General features: G+C 37.0%; 1 protein-coding gene across 1 annotated transcript in view; it reads right to left on the bottom strand.

Moving 5' to 3' along the window:
* SNTG1 (syntrophin gamma 1) overlaps positions 1 to 21033 on the bottom strand; it is a 437638-nt gene that overhangs the window by 239119 nt on the left and 177486 nt on the right. Inside the window, 1 exon segment of the mRNA XM_075213502.1 lies at positions 19915 to 19954. The gene's annotated coding sequence lies outside the window, so the exon portion shown is untranslated.

The raw sequence follows: 21033 nt of genomic DNA, 5'->3' as shown, positions 1-21033 counted from the left end.
CTTGTGCCTAGTCTTAGGAATTTCTGGAGCATTTAACCATGGCTTATTTCTGGACTCAATTCCCTGTTTTTATCTGACCCTTGCCTTGTAATTGTACAGTTTATTTGCAAGTACAACATATGTACAACCCCAAAACTGCCACTGAATTTTGCTGCATACTTGTCTACTCTTCCAGAATATCCAGAAGACTGTGCAATTTGTAGTGGGCAGAGGTGGAGTGTCATAATATGCTTGCGTCACTATACTGTGGCTGCCAGCTGCCCAGCGGGGCGCAGGGCTAAGGTGATGTAATCTCTTCACCATGTACCTCCATACTTACCACCTGTCCTCTTGTTTAGGATCTCTCAGGTGAGGTTGTCGATATTGGTAAGTATGATTTACAGAAAGGAATATCTGTCTGTACATGTGTACAGCCCTAGAACTGGCAATGTCTATTTACTGCAAGAACTCCAAAACCTGCTTGATATACACTATATGGTTCCTGTGGGAATTCATTCTGTCGAGCAATTATGAGGTCAAGCACTGATGTTAGACTATAAGGCCTGGCTTGTAATCTCCGTAATTCCCCGCCTCTCAGGTCACATGATCAGAAAGACCAAACAAATAGTAGGGAAGTTAATTCCCCGCCTCTCAGGTCACGTGATCAGACAGACAGACCTAAAAACAGTCCAGTGGCTGTATACTTTACTCCACTCCATCCATCACTTGGCATAGGTCTTGACGATGTGAGACTTGCATGCAGCTGCTTGGCCATGGAACTCATTCCATTATGCTCCTGCTGCACAGTTTTTGTGCTTACATTAATGCCAGTGAAAGTTCTGAACTCTTCAGCTATGGAATCAGCAGAGCGCTGATGACGTTTACGCAACATGCTCCTTAGCATTCGTTGACTCCACTCTGTGATTTTATGTGGTCTTCCGTTTCATGGTTGTTGCTGTTGTTCAAAACGCTTACACTTTCTAATAATAACACTTACAGTTGTCCATGGAATATCCAGCAGGGATGAAAGCTCACGATCCGTCCTATTGCAAAGGTGGCATCCTATCACAGTACCACGCTTGAAGTCATTGAGCTCTTAAGAAAGACCCATTTCATATCAGAAATATTTGCAAATGGAGACTGCATGGCTAGGTGCTTGATTTTATACACCTCTGGCAATGGGTCTGATTGAAACACCTCAATTCAATCATTAACAGGTGTGGCCAAATACTTTTGCCTATATAGTGTAGCTGCAGTGTTTGTGACTTATACACAGTCACAGTCAACATGGGTCACATGTTATTTTAGGGACCTATTGAAATTTATCTGTTACTTGTTTATTGCTGTGGTTTATTGCATGCAGTAACACTTTATAACACAGATCAAATTAAATTAAATTAAAGAGATACACATCTTCTCTTTACTTATCTTTCTGTGGGTCCACTATGAGTTTACCAATGGTTTCTCTGCACTTTGCAAGGAATGACTTCACTCTGCCCAACTTTCACCATTTGCCCGTCCAAGTTTCTCCCACTCCAAACACCTTTACATTGCTCAGCAAACAAATAAGCCATACTGGATATATAGATGCACTTGTGAAAATAAAGCTACACGGTGGATCCAAAACTGTTTTTCACTGTGCATCAAGTGTTTTGTGCTTTGGAAATCACCTCCAGTGTGTTTGAAGAGTATTATAATTTTTGGAATCTGTTACACATTTTCTGAAATAAAGTTGTACCACTGTATTGCTAATAATTTAATAGTTGACTAGATAGTCTCCCTGAAGCCCAATAGCTATTAAACCATTTTACTGGTGGCAGTTATCAAAAACTTATGTTACATATTTGTATTATTTAGCTGGACTGTTCTACTATAAGGAATATCATAGTACCATATCATGCAGCTGCATTCACCTCAAAGCACATTTTTTGTAGTGCTCATAATCAGTATACAATAGGTCATCAGTGCAATGAACTTGATGAGTTTAAAGATAAACACTAAATATAAATAACATATAAATTCCTTTAACAAATCTGAAATTAAAATAAAAAGTTTTTTTAAATTTCTCTAACACAAGACAATATTTTTGACTCCCTCCTAGTTTGGTTATCGGACAATATATTACTCATTCTGTGTATGCACAGAGCTGTGGATACCTTTGATATGTCATGGCATTTTCTAGTTTCATTCTTCATGTGAAAATTCACAACAGAATGCTATGCAAATTAGACAGCGTCTGGGATTAGATTCATTACCCTGGTAAATCGGGCAATGAAGGTTATTTTCCTATGTTAATGCCTTATTTACCAAGGTAATTATATGCTGAAAGAGCAACTTATGTTCAAATAATGTAAAAGGTGTTTAAGCCTTGATCCTGGACTACGCAGACATAAAAAAGGCTTTTATATTAGAAGAGTGCAAAGATGGTTTCAATGTTGAATCGTTGTATAATGAAAGGAATGTAAAATAGCATAGACAGCATATGCTGTGTTCTGTTTAATAGGTGATTTAAATAAAAGGTGACTTCCGTTTGAATCAACATATCGCTCAAGTTTACTGAAAGAACCAATACTATGTTTGTTTCATTAGTACGACTATAAATTAACAGATTTCGGACATTCATTTAATATGCTGAGCCATGGTTCAAAACCTAAAACATTACTTTTCATCAAGATACCAAAATGAAAAAGTCTATTTGTTTTTGTTGTCATTTCTTGTTTATCTTGACATATAGTTGTTAGTCACTGACTAGATGCTTTTACAACTAACAGCTATTGCTGCAATAAAGTATTATCTAACCTATTTAAAACAATAAAGATAGCAAATTATATTGAATATCAAACAATAATATTAAACTTTATGCCGCTTATATTTTCATGTAGTGTCATAGGATCAAACAGAAATATATATTTTTAGTGTAAATTTATGTATTAATAAAAAAGTAGAGATTGGTCAAGAGATGAGCTAAATATGGCAAACTATTTTTCACGCCCAAACAGGCCATTTGCAGAAGGGGGAAGCCCAGAAATATAATATTCTAGTTCCACGATTGCTTTGTTATTCCACTGAATGCCATTTCTGCACTATATTTCTACATTTACATTTCACAAATATTATAGTCTATGGGTAGAGTTGCGTCATCAATGGTCAATTCTGGTGTGCAGTGTGGTTTGGGTAGGACTGGGAGCTCTTAAGACCAAATTCCATTGGCGAAATAATTTCACGCCCAAATGCGTAATGAGATGAATGCGTTTTGAAAACTTTGCTCATCTCTTGTTGGGGCAAAGATCAATCATACAAGATTAATGGTTAAAATAGGGCAAACCTGACTTTCTGCTACAGGACCATTAAGTTCATTAGTAATCATATTAGTATGAGGATTAACACTCCAACACATACCACAATTCAATAGCCATTTGCCATATGTTGTATTAAGATACATAAAAAATATTTGAAAGATATCTTGAGTCTGCGAATACCATCTTTTTTAGTAATGTTTCTATATAATTTCTACTCTTACTGCAAATAAACCTGATTTAATATGACATTGCTCAAAGCTACACTTACTTATACACTACACTTATTTGATTGGTTTTCTCTACACTGATTGAAAAACTACCATGTGCCTTTTTGGAAGATGGCGAGGCTATAAAGAAAGAAAATGTTATACTTAAAAATCTAAAATATTAAAGTAAAAGCAATGCATTTAGCTAAAAAGAATTCAATATATGATGTTATTAAAAAAATATAATTCCAGAGCTCTGTTTATGTCCCTTATGGGATTCCCCACCATACAGCAGTCCTACCAATTATCTCCAAAGGATAGTTATGGCTTGCTACATCGTGCAGAGTCAACTGAAAGGACAGACTGAATCTTATCTATTCAAAAAGAATACCCAACCCCCAGGAAACACATCAAATTCTCCCCTGCAGGATTTTTTGATTCATCTATTTGTTTAACAACTCCTAGACAATATGGTTTATTAGAAATTATTTAACAGGCTGGATCAGGGGGATGCTATACCTTGGTCAGTAGTATGCCACAGACATGTTTCCTTTGTCATTGTAACAGAAAGGTGCATTATATGTTTCTGTTTAAAGGACAGGGTAATTAGACATCTGTAAATATTGTAAGAGGACAATCTTCCTATGCTTCAGTAATTTCCCAATCCAATACACTATCACTGTAACTTGATTAGCTAAGGTGCACTCAATGTCCGAAAGCATACTGGTAGATTAATTGGCTTCTAACTAATTTGGCCCTAATGTGTGCGTGTGTTTGTGTGCCTAAAGTAGGTAAATTAGATTATAAGCTCCACTGAGGCAATAGAGGAAGGAAAAAAACTCTCTGTACAGTGCTGTCTAATATGCAATTGCAATAATAATAATAATAATAACAATAATAATATTAATCATAAAAATAATAATATTAAATGAATTACCTTTTGTTAAAATGGACAAGACCAGGGGAGATTAGCAACAGCTATAAATAACACAAAAACATGTGGTGGATCTGAGTCACAAATTCTGAAGTTTGAATGAGCCACTGATATGCTTAAAATGCTCTTGTATTTTCTTAATATTTTAGTTATATAACAGAAAAATAGCAAAAGCCCAGCAATGGAGATAAAATAGGTCATCCTGCAAATGAAAAGCAGAATTGTAGTTTTTTGTACCCAGGTGTTTATAATTTTTTCTCAAACCCAAAATAGTAATAAATACGCTGTACAAGCAAAACAAATTGACTGACTTTCCAGACATGTTCCTAAGTGCATATGTTGACTTCACCAGAGACTGAACTAGCGAAAAGAAGGGAGCCAGGGCCAACAGCTCGCTAGCTCCCCGTGCAGCAGGCCCCATTATCTCCATGGGCCCCAGTGCACCACACCTGCTGCACCAGAGGTAGTTCCGCCACTGGACTTCACAAACAGGAGCAATCTAGCCTATCTCCCACCTAATTAAATATACATTTCAGCTGAAGTACTCATAGATTTTATGCAACACAGCATCATAGCATCTAGACAGTGCAGTAAATTTGAAATGTGCATTATAGCTTCACCTGATGAGAAGATAAAGGTACTGTAAGTTACAATTACTGAAAACCGGAAATCTCATCTGGGTTATGCTTCTTGCAAAGTTTACAGTTGATGCTGCAATTTGTGTTGGTGGTTTTGTCTCTATGCTCTTTAACCTAAATAATAACTTTACTTTTTTAATGATCACAGAGTTCAATATGTTTGAGAAATGAAATTAAAATGATAAAGTGTAATGATATATCTGCTCTGCGGCTAGCACAATTGAAAAAGGTGGCAGAGGCTACAGCTATTTGCTTTACTGGAACTGGATATTGAATCAGCAATGTTCTGGAAAATATGCTATGATAGTTCTTTTTAAAGAATAAAAGTTTCTTGTTAGTCAGATAGATAATGAAAGGGATTAATATAAAATAGCAGTTGGGTCATAAAACTCAGAGCACACTAAAGTGGAAATGAAAACATAATGGCTATTGGTTATGGAAACACGTTTCACTTCAATTTGTAAGAAAAGAAAAAAACCTCAAATTGGGTAGAACTATTATAGTAGAGTTATGCAAAGTAAGCAAGTTACTAAAACAGAAATAAAGTCAAAGTATAATAACAAACAAACATAAAGAGGATTCACACTAAACCACACATACAGCAAAGCACTTCAGACAAGTGGTCTTTATGGAACTGTGTATAATCATCAACCTCTTACATTTTTGCCCTTGTGAGGTTAATACATTAATTTTTATCTTCTTCCTTATTCTTTTTTTTTTTTAATGCCTCCTCCTCTTTCTCTTCTTAACTATTAATAACAGGTTTGCAGCCTGTGGAAAAAGTGCTGTCTACTGAAATAAAGAGAAGAGGAAAAATGCCGGGGAGTCATTTCATTGGGTTATGTTCCTTTACAGCATTGTGTATTTTTTCCGCTTGCAGAATAGAGCAAAACCAGTTGCTGAGGCTCAAATGTATCCCAGGGGCAGGCACTAAAGTTAATCTTAAATCTCAACCAGCTGTCTTCTCTCCTAAACAATAGGTATATGTTGCTTTGTGCAAGAAGTCTCATAAAATCAAACACTTCTTCTGCTTTATGAGAAACATAAAACGTTGTTCGCACATCCCCAATTACAATAATGAAGTGTTCTAAAAACAATTTGAGTCATGCAATTATTTTTTCCAAGATAGCGCTAATTTCGAGCCCATTGTTTATTGTACAGTGTAAAGAAATCGACCTTATTAGAAATAACATCATCTTGAGACGTGTCTGCCTCCACATCATCTTATGCACTTTGCTTATGATAAGTCATCATCAGTATTTCCCTATAAAAGGCGCATGAGTGTTTATGTATTCTGTGCTTGCTTTAACACAACTTTACTGTACTCCGATAACATTAGAACTCCCCTTCCCTGCCCCAACCTGCCTCTCCAGCCTCAGGAGGGTGTAAGTGCTAGAATCACGTAAATCTGCATATGCGCATTTGTATGCATCCACTTTCTGGGCATAAGCAAAATGCAATATATGCTGTGTAAACTAGCATCAGCCCCTATGTTCCCATCTGGCCTAAATGAGGGTTATTAAATAACTCCTTTCCTCTAGGAACTGTATAATTGGATATGATTGGTTCGAACCTCTGTTTGCATGTATTAGTACTGTTGTTCTGTGTAGAGATGTTACTTGTGTACCTTTGTACACTATCTAAATACTGTTCTAAATGTTATTGTCTCCAAATGTTTTATTTTTTTTAAATGTATTTTTAAGGTTTTTGTGCAACAGCAATCGTTTTATACTTTTTATAGATTATTTGAAAGAAAATGTTTAAAATATGCATTTGCAATTCCCTGATGTAGGTAGCTTGTGTTTAGATAATAGTGATCAGCATAAATATGGCAATCAATTAAAATTTATCAACTGCCTCTACAAATATGACCCCTTAATGGCCTCTTATGAGGTGCCTCTATAAACATGGCCGTATTTCAATTCATACAAAATTGTTATTTGAGGTTTATTTTATGTATGACTATTGTGGTTTTAAATATTTGGTAGAAAGATTGTTTCAAAAGATGTGCACTTTTAAGTACATATTTGTTATAACAATAAATGTTACGAAGATTCACTTGTGCATTTGGCAAACATTAGAAGTATATACCAGAAGTAACTGTTCACGTATGCATACTTTAGCTTTAGACCTGTCTAGTTAACCAGAAGTGCATAACCAGTCAGACAAACAGACAGACAGACAAACCAATGGATTTCATACATACATATATACATACACAAATATACACACAGACACACTTACCCCACAAACATTGAAACCCCCGATACAGTAATCGTAAAAAAGTTTTGAGAATGACATAAATATTATTTTTCACAAAGTCTGCTGCCTCAATTATTATGATGGCAATTTGCAAATACTCCAGAATGTCATGAAGAGTGATCGGATGAATTGCAATTAATTTCAAAACCCTTCTTTGCCATGACAATGAACTTTGTCCCGAAAACAACATTTTCACTGCATTTCAACCGTGCCACAAAAGGACTAGCTGACATCAGGTCAGTGATTCTCTCGTTAACACAGGTGAGAGTGTTGACAAGGACAAGGCTGGAGATCAGAATAACAGACTGGAAGCTTTACAAGGAGGATGGTGCTTCAAATCATTGTTTTTCCTCTGTTAACCATGGTTACCTGCAAGGAAACACGTGCAGTTACCATTGCTTTACACAAAAAGGGCTTCACAGGCAAGGATATTGTTGCAAGTAAGGTTGCATCTAAATCAACCATTTATTGGATCATCGAGAACTTTAAGGTGAGAGTTTCAAAAGTTGTGAGGGTTTCAGGGCACCCAAGAACGTCCAACAAGCACCAGGACCATCTCCTAACTTTGATTCAGCTGCGGGTGTCAGGCTGTTAGCCTTTTGAGGAAAACAACAGCAGGACACTAACCGGTATTATCGCTACTGAACTAACCAGGTGCAGAGTCTAAAGTACCCCTGGTATTCGCCAGGGACCCCCGCAAGGAGGTTTGGACTTCGCTGCACAGGGTACGCAGGTCGCGGTCCTGCTAGCCAGTTGCCGGTGTAATGTAGAAGGGTCAGACGGTCCGGGTCAAGCCAAAGCAGGAATGCAAGGTACCAGGCAGAATCCAGAGGAATGGTCAACAAGCCGAGGTCACGGAGCAATATGGGTCACACAGAATGAGAGATGGTCAACAAGCCGGGTCACAACGAGGAAGCAGGAACTCTGGGAGCACACACAGTTAAACTGGAGTAAGGAGAACCAGGAACTCAGGGTATGAAACCTGTTACTCTGGCACCCTAATGGCGCCAGAGACAGGTTTAAATAGAGGCAGAGGCTACAGCTGATAGGAGGACTCAGGGGGCGGCACGCTGGTGGTAAAGTAGCATCCCATTGCCTAGCAACGGGACAGGAGCAGGGCGCATGTGCCCAACAGGCAAGGACAGGAAACATCGAAAATTTGGGTCCATGGCCAGGAAACTCCTCAGACCTTAATCCCATTAAGAACTTATGGTCAATCCTCAAGAGGCAGGTGGACAAACAATAACCCACAAAGTTTGACCAACTCCAAGCATTGATTAGGCAAGAATTGATTGACAGCAGGGTGAATTGCAGAGGTCTTCAAAAAGAAGGGTCAACACTGCAAATATTGACTCTTTGCATAAACTCAATGTAATTGTCAACCAAAACCTTTGACACTTATGAATTGCTTGTAATTTTACTTCAGTATACCGTATCTGACAAAAATATCTAAAAACAGTGACGCAGCAATCTTTGTGAAAACCAATACTTGTGTGATTCTGAAAACTTTTCGGCATGACTGTACATTTTCCGCTCATCCACCATAGGATTCTATGGGCCCCTTTACAGGACTTGCAGTTTTTTTATATTGTTTTTGTTCTGTGTACTAGCTGTGTCAGCATAATAGGGTGAATGCCTTCTTAAGTCTCTTTCTTGTCAATTTTATCTGATTTAAATTTAATTTAAATCTGTATGTCTTATTTTAGCTAAAGTTCACTGTGCTTTGGACTTTCTTGTTATTTTCCCACATTTTACATCATTTTTATGAGTGCCCTAGAAAAATTAAATTTGGATACTGATGTAAAAGCACAATGAGTAAGAACAGAAAGTGAAACTGCAGTCAATAAACACAATAAAAGATCCTGTGTAGGTAATGTACAGTTGGTCAGTAATGAAAAACAGGGACATTACCAGGGGTGACATTTTCAATGAGCAAATTGTGGTTAAACAAACAAAATAAGGTGCTAAATTATTGCTTACTGAGCAATGTACATTATGTGTATTCATCTGGCTCACTGTGACATTGTACTTAGTGCCAATACTTATGAGGATGATAAAAAATGTATGTTTACATGTGGGAAAATAGACAATTTTGCAGCACAATGGTTCATAACAGGGCCTGCCTAACAAAAAAAGAACCTTACTTTGCTTTAGTGAAGTATGTAGGAGTCACATAGCTCTTTCCTGCACTGGAAGGCGGAAGACAATGTGGTACAAATTTCATATCCTTTCTCCTCTGACCTCATGACCTCTCTACATTGTACAGAGGAAGTCGCGTTATGTGAAGCAAGACAGCAAGGCATGATGTGGAAGTCAGCTGCTTTGGGCAAAGAATAATAATTATAAATCCTAGTATTTGCTTTATTACCTGTTCAGCAGGGCATAAAACAGAGAATGAGAGGGGAATAGCACAGAAAATAGGACTGACAGGGCATAAAGCAAGAAGAAGCTTGGGGCCACAGGCCAGAGGGTTGCATGGAGCCTTAGGCCATTTGTTGCCCATCATGCACCTGCTCATAACAAGGGCGGAGTTCATGTTAATGATGATGAAAATCTGACAGTACATACCTACAAAATAATTCTGATTTGAATAATGGCGATAATAAGCAAATGCAGAGCTAACATAAAAAAGACTCAGTGAATCACTGACACTCCTGCAATGTATTCCAATTGAAGTAAAAGGCAGCACTTGCCCTTTACATCAGTCATCATGGGGACAATGATATTTCCTAATTTATAGCGGCAATGCCACCAGTCGCTGTGTGTATAATGTAAAAGCCTTTATTGTAATTGTAATTCTAACCCTAACCTTATCCCTAACCCTAAAATTAGATTGTAAATGCGGCGAGTGGTGGCATTGCCGCTTTAAGTCCAGAAACATCACTTTCCCCATGATCCCTGACGTAAAATGCAAGTGCATTTTACATTGCAGGAGTGTCGGTGATTTACTGGAGTATTTTTTTATTTTAAATCTGCATTTGCTTATTATCGCCATTAATTCAAATCGGAATTATTTTGTAGGTATGTATTGTGTCTGAATTTTCATCATCATTAACATGACTACCACTGCATAGCAAAATATCCCTAGAAAGCATTTTAAAATGTTGACAAGTATGACATAAATAGTCATACATATTAAGGGCTAGATTTACTAAGCTGCGGGTTTGAAAAAGCGGGGATGTTGCCTATAGCAACCAATCAGATTCTAGCTGTCATTCTGTAGAAGGTACTAAATAAATGAAAGCTAGAATCTGATTGGTTGCTATAGGCAACATCTCCACTTTTTCAAACCCGCAGCTTAGTAAATCTAGCCCTAAGAGTTTATAGTTGTAAAAATGACATGGCATTATTTCAATGTATTGTAGATCTGAAGTATCGTACATCTGCAATCTAGAAATGTTTCTGTTTGTTTAAAACAAATTGCAAATGCAGACATTGTAGCGTCTATGAATAATGTAATATAAATCAATGTTTCCATGCTCTGAAGAGTAATATTTATATAACAATAGTTCAGATTTAGTGTGTTATTTCTGAACAGTGCCTGCTAGACAACACGAGGATACCTGTAAGGAAATCTCTAAAGCAAGAGCAATCCCATTGAGGATGTAATTTATACACGGATGTCTACTCTTGTTTATTGCAGCCAAACAAGAGAACAATACCAGAATTACTAAACTTAATTGTATAAGTATTTGATGCACTTTAAATTCAAGAAAAATGATTATTTAGTTTGGTCAGACAACTGCTGATCAATAATTTCACTAAAAATAATTAACTGTTAAATGATCTTGTATTCAGGACATATTATAATGTTTTATCATATATTGGTATAACATTGTACACATAAATGCTGAGCAATGGTGGGGCATTCATCCAAACTAAGATGCAGAACAGCATGAGTATTTTACAATTAAGCACAATTAAGTACAATAGAAAAAAATTGTAGAATTTTTGCTTCACAAGAAAAAAGGTGCTTTTTTACAGCCCAGTGTTTGTTACTTGATGTGACTGATGAACAAACATGCACAAAACAAATAGTTAAAACCAGTTTATACCTGCCACACTGTAGTTTTTTTAATCTCATTAGATGTAGATATACCACTAATTCAATACTATAGGAAAGTGTCAAGTGATAGGTATACTTGTGCTATTGCATTACAGGATATACTGTAGATTGTTATTACTTTGTTTATGGTATATGATACTGGAATGACAAGCTTTAAAAATATATTAATAAGTAAATATCCTCCCAAAAACTATGCCAATTAATACTTTGAAGATGCCAAAATAATGCAGTATTTTGTGCACAAAATTCTCCTTTATGTATATGCTGACACATAGTAATTTATATATTGTTTGTTTGCGAGTGCCGGACAACAGCTTTCTTTTGTTTGCACATGCACATATGCCGATGATGAGAATTGACCTTACCTAGTGCATCTACAGTTAACTTTCTTAATAACTGGAAACCAAAACTAATATTTGTAGCACTTAGAAATGGATATCATTCTTATTTGATCTTCACTATACTGTTTCAAATTTCTGCTCCTCTTTCATCCAATATCCCCAACTCACCTCTTGTCCACAATAATGGTGATGATACCAGGGTGTGAGGGCTTAAGCCCAGTAGGTGCCTGGTATCTAGAGGGTTTTAGATCACAGGCAAGGATAGATGGTAAATAAAACAATATCTTTATTATAGAAATGCAAAAACAACTGTAAAAATAATAAATAGAATACAAATAAAAATATGTTTAAACCAACATCCAGAATGTCACATGATCACCCAAGAGTCCCCACAGAATCCCAAGTTAATAATATAGCATCTGCTGTAACCTATCCGGATCAAGTAAAACAGTTCTCAGGCCAAGCTATAGTTCCTATACTTTGAGTGGGGGTGCAGAGTCCCAGTGAGCTACACCCACAGTCTACTGGCCAGGCTAGGAATGTGTTTCTCCTGGCCAAGCTACAAATATACTTTCCTCCCAGACAAGCTGTAAATATGGTTTCCTTGTCTCCACTGTGCGTATGCTTCTCCCGGCCACACTGCAAGATACGTTTCTCCAGGCCAAGCTGTATATTATGACTCTCCAGACGAAGCAGAGAATCCTGTCTCCTGTTCTTAATGTTCCCGGCCACAAGCTTTCCACCAGTGTGGTGGGAGTCTGAACCCAAGTCACCCTGCTCTACAGACTCACAAGCAGCTCCCAATGGACTGAGTTTTCTCTAAAGCAGAATGTTTTGTTGCGAACAACAGCAGGATCCCATTATGGGTTCACATAGGATCGAATTACGATGGAGATGATACGAGTCAAATCTCCAAAACCAAGTTCAGATGAATTCCGAACACACAGAATTTCCCTTGCAGGGTACTTTTAACAAATCCTGAATTCCCACAGAGAAAGCTCCCGCCAGCAACGTGGTCCTCAGGTTAAGAGTCCAATGCCTGAGAGCCATGGATGGGAAGGATATCCAGCCCCATGTGGTATTCCCCCTGCTGAGATGATGATCAGGAGTCTAGTGAAGTCTAAAGGGAAGCAATGGTCAAACTGGTTAATGCAGCACTTAATCCCAGCTGATGAAGAGTCTCTTTTAACCCCATCAATAATTTTGTGATGTGAAAGGGGTTCCAGATGGAAGGGGTTCCAGGTCCTCCTGCTCTCATGGTGGGAGGGGGTGCTTGTCCAGGAAACAGTTTAGGAGGACATTTTATAATCCTACAGAGATTCATGCAGCCCACCTGGCTACCTTTAAAAATTCAAAGTTGCAGTCCATCACCTCATACTTTGGATGTTGTCCTACTGGGTCCACATCTTCCAAACCATATAGATGGAAAATTATATAATGTGTCCATCTCCAGATTTAGTATTTTAGTCCATTGTGACAGATGGCGAATGGTAAATGTAAACCAACCACATCAAAATAACATCTGCATCAGAGGCCCTTATGAGAAAGCATTAAATGGCAAACAAAGCTGCTACTTGAAATATATATCTGTGAGTTAACTATGTCTATTATGTGCTCTTTCACTCCTCTGCTGCATCTTAAAAAGAAGAACCCAACAACAGGGAACACAGACATATCTTTGACCAGTATCTTTAGCTCATATTTATTATTGTCTATAATATATATCGCCAATCATATAATGAATCACTGTACAGAGATTATATAGTCACATCAGTCACAGCCCTAATGGTGCACACAATTTTAAATCACAACCACACACAGACTGAGGTGCATTGTGTCAAAAGCCAATTAACCTACCTGCATGTTTTTGGACTGTGGGAGGAACCAGGAGAGCAAGGACAAAACCTCCGCAAACACAGGGTCATATTGGAATATTTTATGAAATGGTAAAAAAATTATCTTATCAGTTAAACAACTCAGGAAATAAAAAAAACTTCATTAAATCTTTCTAGATTAGAAAGCAAAGATTTAATGGATATAGTACTTAAACATACTGTCATACTAAATTGTAAATATCATATTTTAGTCATTTAAATATGTTAAAATGGCAATAGCAATGCCTCATATTCAAAACTAAACACAGAACCCACCTCCGACTAAAGAGAATCCTTAGAAAAGCTTAGAAAAAAACCCACAAAAGCAAAACTATTAATGAAGATAAAAACTAGTATTGTTTTCAGCCTACTCATTAATTTTGGTAGGTAATAAAAAATATTAATTACTACGTTCCTGACTAATACACCAGGTTGCCTTATAATAGAAGGTATTGAATCTCTAAACTCTCTTATAAAAGAATATGTAGAATGATTTCTTTAAAAAATGTCATCACTCTAAAAGCATACAAAGATTCAAGTTTGTTTGACATTTTTTAAAAGATTATATGTGGCAAGATAACTTTCTCTGAGTGACAACTGATAGCCAGTCAGAACATGATAAAGGTTTAACAGCATGTGAATACTTTTTTAAAATAGACAAAGATGATTCCAAGAACCAGACAGGTTGCATAAGTCTTTTAATTCGATTTACTAGAACATTTATTACTAAAAATTATTGCAAATTTTTAGATTGCCTTTATCTCCAAATTTATGGCACAGCTATGGGGACTGTATTCCTTCCCTCCCCATATTATATTTTAAAAAAGATATATTGACAACACCCTAATTGTATGGGAATGTAGCCCTAAAATTGAGTAAATGATGTTGTATATTTTATTATTAAACATTAAATCAATTTACATCAACAGTTATCTCCATTATTGTAGCTGTCACCAAAAAGAACAAAACAAACAAGCAAACATTCTCCATACCAATTTACATGCATTAAAATAAATTGCAGGTCAAAGGAAGACTTTGATCAATGAGTTTTATGGTATGGAAAAAGATTTAATGATAGAAATTATACAGAAACTTTCATTTAGGTTCTATTCAAAGAGCATGAGAATAAGAAAGAGATTGTTCTACAATACATAACACACAAAGAAAAATCAGATAACTTTTTCTTTATTCTTGATTGCAAGTATCAAGAAATACAAATAAAAATGTCCTGCCAACAAACATTGAAATATTCTGGAGGGTGATTTTGACGAATCCACAGGGGCCAGGCCAGTTATGTCCTAGTAACTGAAATTACAGTATTATCCTTTTTTCTTCTTTTGCTTTTTTTAATCAACTTTATTTGGTAGTACATCATTATATGACAGTACAAATAAAACTACAATAGTCCATGTTTGAATGAACAAAAGAAATTTGCCAACATAATTAGAACATCATCAATGCAATAAATAAAAAAGAAAGCTGGAGGGACATGGTGATAGTTTTTTGGTAAATAATGAGAGAGGGGAGAAAGGCAATTAAAGAAGAAAATAGTGTGCAGCGTGGACTACTTCACAAGAGAACAGGGTTGGGGAGAGGAGAATCAGGAGACTAGCAATAATTGTATACATTTTGATACTCGTATTTGGCTTGAAAATGGGTAAATGCATAAATCAAGAATGAAATCAAGAGAATGGAAAGTAGATTTTGAAACACTATATCCATGTGCTACCAGACCTCAGTGAAGGTGTTTGAGGAGTTATGAAGAACACCGGTCATAAACTCCATCAGATAAATGTACCAGATTCTATTAAGGACCATTTGCAAGGCAGGGTTAGAAGGTTGTTTTCTATCTGACACTAGCTTGCAAGTGGCGACTGACACAATATGTCGTATTAGCTTATTCTGGTGGCAAGTGGCAGTTAGGACACCTAACAGAAGGAGAAAGAACCCAGAAGAGAGGGCAACATCAGGCACAATTCTGTGTTCACTAGGTTTTTAATGTCTTGCCAAAATATCACCAAAATATGAAGAAACCAGCCTTCTGCAAGCAGCCTCTACAACCTCCGCTAGATACATCAAGATACAATTTTAGCATATAATACCACTGGTATAATAGTTTATATATATTCTCTATTGTTCTCACACAAATTGAGCTGGAGGCTTTATTTTCTTTAATTTCCTCCCAGCCATCATTATCCCAGGTCCGCTTTTCTTGCCAGTTTGTGAAAGTTCTTAGGGGTTGACCCTTGTGTTCTCAACTTTGTTCACCTATATATGATCCAACCAGTACACTTTCCTAAAGAGGAGCTTCAGCTGTCTCAAGGAGTGGATAGATTATATTACTTTTAACAGAGTTGTAGGTTACAGTCATCTTAAAACTAAATAATTATAAACACTAAACAATTAGATCTCTATAGTTATTAACTGAAAATTTTAATCAGGATAAATTAGGCTGCATCCCATTATGCTCAAATTCCACCCTGATACAACTATACTATGTCTATTTCTGTTAACGCTATACCCCATTTCCATATAGACCACCTACTTTAAATGCCAAAAATCGGGGCTGTTGGCAGGTATGGGATGTGCCAGAGGCTACAAATTTTTACTACATGGATAATTGTTACATGATATATTAACAATGAGATTATCTTTTTATGTAGTTTAAATATATAAGATTGACACAGCCAGAGAGCGGTGGTGGTCTAAGCTACTAAAGATATTCACCAAAGCCCGCCACAAAGCAGGATGGATTTGGCTGCGTGTAGTAGTCAGTTCACGACAGTGGTGGATCCGGGGGGGGCTTGCTGCTGGCGGCTGCACACTATGTGCAGGTCCATTTGCAGTGACAGGCAGGAACAGTGTGCTACCAGGCTGCTGTGATTGTGTTTTAAACACAATCAGAGCATCCGGGGAGCACACTGTCCCTGCCTGTCACTGCTGAACGGACCTGCACATAGTGTGCAGCCGCCGGCAGCCTCAGGTGACAAAAAATGGAGCGGGGCCTAAATCGCCCCCCCTACATCGCCCCGGGTACAAATATTCTCTAGATCCGCCCCTGGTTCACGATCCAAGGAACTGGCCCTTAGCATGGTGGGCAGAGTATTAAAGGCAAGCAGCTCTGAAGGCAGAATAATAGGAATAATTAGGATAGCCAATGGTTAAAACCAATCTACAAGTCAGGATTCAGGTACCACAAGTCCGTAAACAAGAAAACATGTAAACATAGTAATGCAAATTTTCTGGTAGATAATGACAGACAAAGCAGGTTCATATACTGTTTGGAAGTTCAACTACCCACCTCTATGATGTCAGCAATCACCTGATTGCAACTCAGTAAATAACATCAGCTGTGCTTGTAATGCTGCGCAGTGAAATCTGAATAAGGAGTTTTGCATCTAAATACAGAATTCCTGGCAAAAACTAGGCAAGACACACAGCTGACGATACCCTTAATTGTTCAAGACTCTAACGCTGATGGATTACATTTCCAAATTCATATGGTTTCTAACCAATCAAGAGACCATTGAAATACAAGTTTTATTAGGATTTTTTTTAATGACCATATATGGTTCCATTTCATATCAGAACTTTGGCTTGGTAACAATATATTACCAGAGTGCTCTGGTCCTTTTATCCCATGTTAACTGGTCTCTAGCTATAGAGCTGTCTGACGAAACATTTTCAGTTTGCTACCTGAATATAAGTCAGTTTGCTATAAAAGCACATTTGACTACAATCAGTATGAGCTTAAGCATTAGGAGCTAATTACTATATCAAGAATGTCTATATATCTGCACTACGAAGCAACCTCTGTTTTTAAATTATCTCTCAGTGGAAAATTACCATGACTAATATAAAATCACTTGACATAACAAAAATACAGCATTTCTCAGAGACTTAAACTTCATTGTTTTTAATTCATGACCTGGGGTTAAAGAATGCAGTTCATACCATAGATCTAGAAAAACAACAGGAATTATAGATTTATTGACATTGTTTTAGCACGTTTCAAGATATATCCAAGAGTATTTATTTATTCTATGTTGTCATTTTACATAAAGTTTATAAAATGGACTTTAAGTAATTTTGTAAAATAGAATACCATATTTAAATATAAAATTAATATAGGTGCACATTTCACTACAAATTATAAAACATTTTCAGAATTAAAAGACCCACATGTGGGCTGAAAAACACATGAAACTAGCTCTTTTGAGCCTTGTGCCCTGTTGATCTTATTCCCCCCATGAATCACAGCAAATGCTTTAGTATAAACAGAACATTGTTTTTTTTCATCCTTCAAAACAGCGCACTGAATACTACACTACAAAGTCTATCTATTACCACATTAATACACAGACCTTTCTGGCCCCATTTGAGCAAGCTTAACATCTCTTTCACACATTTTGCAACAAATTTCTCCGTTTATTTTACATTCAAGCATCTGAATTCACTATATGATCTTGTTTAGAATATTTGCAAGCGCTTAGTTGAACTCTAAAATATTCACATTTATTCCTTTATCCTAATGGTTTCAGCTATCACCAATTGATGTGTAATGGAGATAGTGCTTCTAGACTTCTTGCTCATCAGATTGTTAACATATGGGTGGGAATCTCCTGGCAGCCTTACCATTATTTCACCCTCACATTTCATCCAAAAGCCATCACAGCAGAACCATATACTTGCCAACATTGAAGACCCTGAGATCAGGTGGCAAATGTGGGGGCGAGTCTATGATGCAAACAGGTCACGATGCCACCGCCCCTGATGTGCAATACTGCGAATCTTCTCTATTCTGCAGTGGGTGTGGAGCTATGATGACACATCATCAAGAGAATTGCTTTTCCAAGAGACTCCCCAAACTTTGGGAGTCCCGCCGGCCATTCTGGGAGAGTAGGCAAGTATGCATAGCATTTAAAGGTTTAGTGCAACTATCATAGATGTAGATGCTATGAGGCCAACAGCTGAGAAGAGCCTGCCTTTGTGTTAAAGCCCCATATACGCAGTTCCTGAGCCACTCTTCCCTGCTTTCCTCATTGTCATAGCTGTCTGCACCTCCCCATAGCCCTCCTCAGTGTGCATGTCTCAATTACCCCCCCCCCCCGGCGCTGCCCCCCCTGCCCCTGTGTTTGTCTCTCTGTCTCCAGTTTTATGTGTGTGCTTCTGACCCACTTCCACTAAAACATTTTTGTTTTAAATGTAGTGACATGTCTTTAATATACCAAGAGACCTTACAATTTCAGACTTCACAGTAATTACATAGCATATTTACTTTGTATAGCCAAACTTCCCACATGGATGGACTGTTCAGGAGAAGCTACAGAGGTGAAGCAGACAGGCCTTTTATCAGTGCATTTGGTACTTCAGTTTGTGGAACTACAAGTCACTGCAGCTGAAACAAGCTGGAACTTGTCATTCAAAAATAGCTGTATAGACATAGGTTACGCGGGCAAATAGTCAGTCACATAATACACTTAAAGAGTGACTTCCAAAATATGGATAGTATCTAAAACCACAATAATGAAATGGACAGTTGCTCATGCTCTAATAGCCAATACTTTGTGCTCGCCCCTCAGACTGTATACTGTAAGTGCCTAAATGCTGCCTGCCTTGCACACATCCATATCCTATGGGGACTGAACACAAACCCTCAAGCAGCTTTCCACACCTCTTCAGTGGTGAACCACTGCTTCACAAAGGCATACACACTATTTTATGGTCCTCTACCTTTGCATCCCTACAGTGAGCCTTTCATGTCAAAGTCCGACATTGCCATTGCAGGGGGGGATGTTTTCCACTTCACCTTGTCCCCACATGCTGACAACACTCCCTCCCACGGCTCACGAGGGGACTGGATTCTTAACTGCTTTGTAACTTGCTCCAGGGCCCATAAGTTTGACCCCTGAGAGGGTCTTTGAGATTTTTAAGTGCAAACAGTAGCTATACCACTATTCACACATTAGCATCAGTCAATAATTTTGTGGATGTTTGTTTACTTTCATTGACTGTTTTGAATTTTAATGTAACACACTTCAAAATGGGTGAGCCTTCACAAATGGGAGTTGCACGTTTATTGAGTACATATCATCAGCGAGACAGTAGAGAAAATTAACTGTAACTTTTGAGTCTGTTGCCAAATAATCATGGGCATGTTCAGGTTTACCCTCACAGATCAAAAGCGCATTAGAATCTTTTTATTTTTCCAGTGTACGTGTGCTAATATAATTTAACAACTTTTTAACATAGCAGGAAAATTCATTATCATCATGAAAAAAAAATACTGTTACAATAATTATTAGTATAACATACCTTTTCTGTTGGTAAACAGTAATTCCTGAATCTGAATCATCTGTAAACAGAAAAATGTATATGTTAATTGAGTATTAACAAGTATTACTTTTTTCCCATAGGCATTTTATAACATATCTGAAAATTATTATAATGATGTTCGCAATTGCAGAAACAATAACACATGATAAATTGGCATGGTCAGCAACAGTGGTTAATGTATATTTTCTATAGGGTTAAACAAATGAACATGAATTTAATTTAATAAATAAATAAGCTAACATGTAATTTACTAAAGAACAAATTTACAAAATGAACAAAAATTTACCTTCTATTTTACTGAACTGGGTGTCAGTAGTGAGGGGATCATTTAAGCATACATTCATTTTTATATTCTTTGAACCACTTTTTATGAAGTGCTACATTGTACTTAAAAGAAAAAAAAGTATGTGCACTATATAAATTACTGATAATAAAACTATTACTTTTATATGTCCGAGTAACATAATTTTTTCTATAGTTGCATTACATTGGCAGATGTAGTTTGCTGTTTGCTCTCCACCAGCATTCAGGTGGTGTACAGCTTCTAACTGCAGCTGTTCTAAAGGATTGTATGATCTGTGAAAGCTACTCACTAAATAGTAGAGATGTTCACTGAGCTCTGTGTTCTGATTTTGGTTCTGGATTAACTTCGTGTTTTGATTTTGGTTTGGTTTTGGCAAAAATGCCCTTACGTGTTTTGGTTTTAAGTTTAAATTACTATTTTTTTCTAAAATCCCTATTTTCTTTTGCTAAAATCACATAATTTTGCTTTTATTAACTCCCTACATTATTATTAACCTCAATAACACTAATTTCAAGTCATTTGCAGTCAATTTTGACCACCTCACAGGTCACAATATTATTTTTATACACTGTCAAACAAAGACTGCAGTTCTTGCTAGTGATAAGAAGGCAGCCATTGTCATGCCTAGGCATAAGACCAAAAAATCCACCTTTTATATGTGGAATTATTTTTACACAAACCCTGACAACAGTTGTCTAGCCATTTGTAGCATTGTAAAGCCACAATCAGTAGAGGTCCTTAACCATCTAGGAACCTCATCCATGTTACGCCATTTGAAGTGAGTTCATGGAAAG

The sequence above is a fragment of the Mixophyes fleayi genome, chromosome 5 (assembly GCF_038048845.1).
Source record: "Mixophyes fleayi isolate aMixFle1 chromosome 5, aMixFle1.hap1, whole genome shotgun sequence".
Classification (NCBI taxonomy): Eukaryota; Metazoa; Chordata; class Amphibia; order Anura; family Limnodynastidae; genus Mixophyes; species Mixophyes fleayi.
Note: the sequence above shows the minus strand (reverse complement) of the source record. Positions and strands in the feature narration are given on the sequence as shown.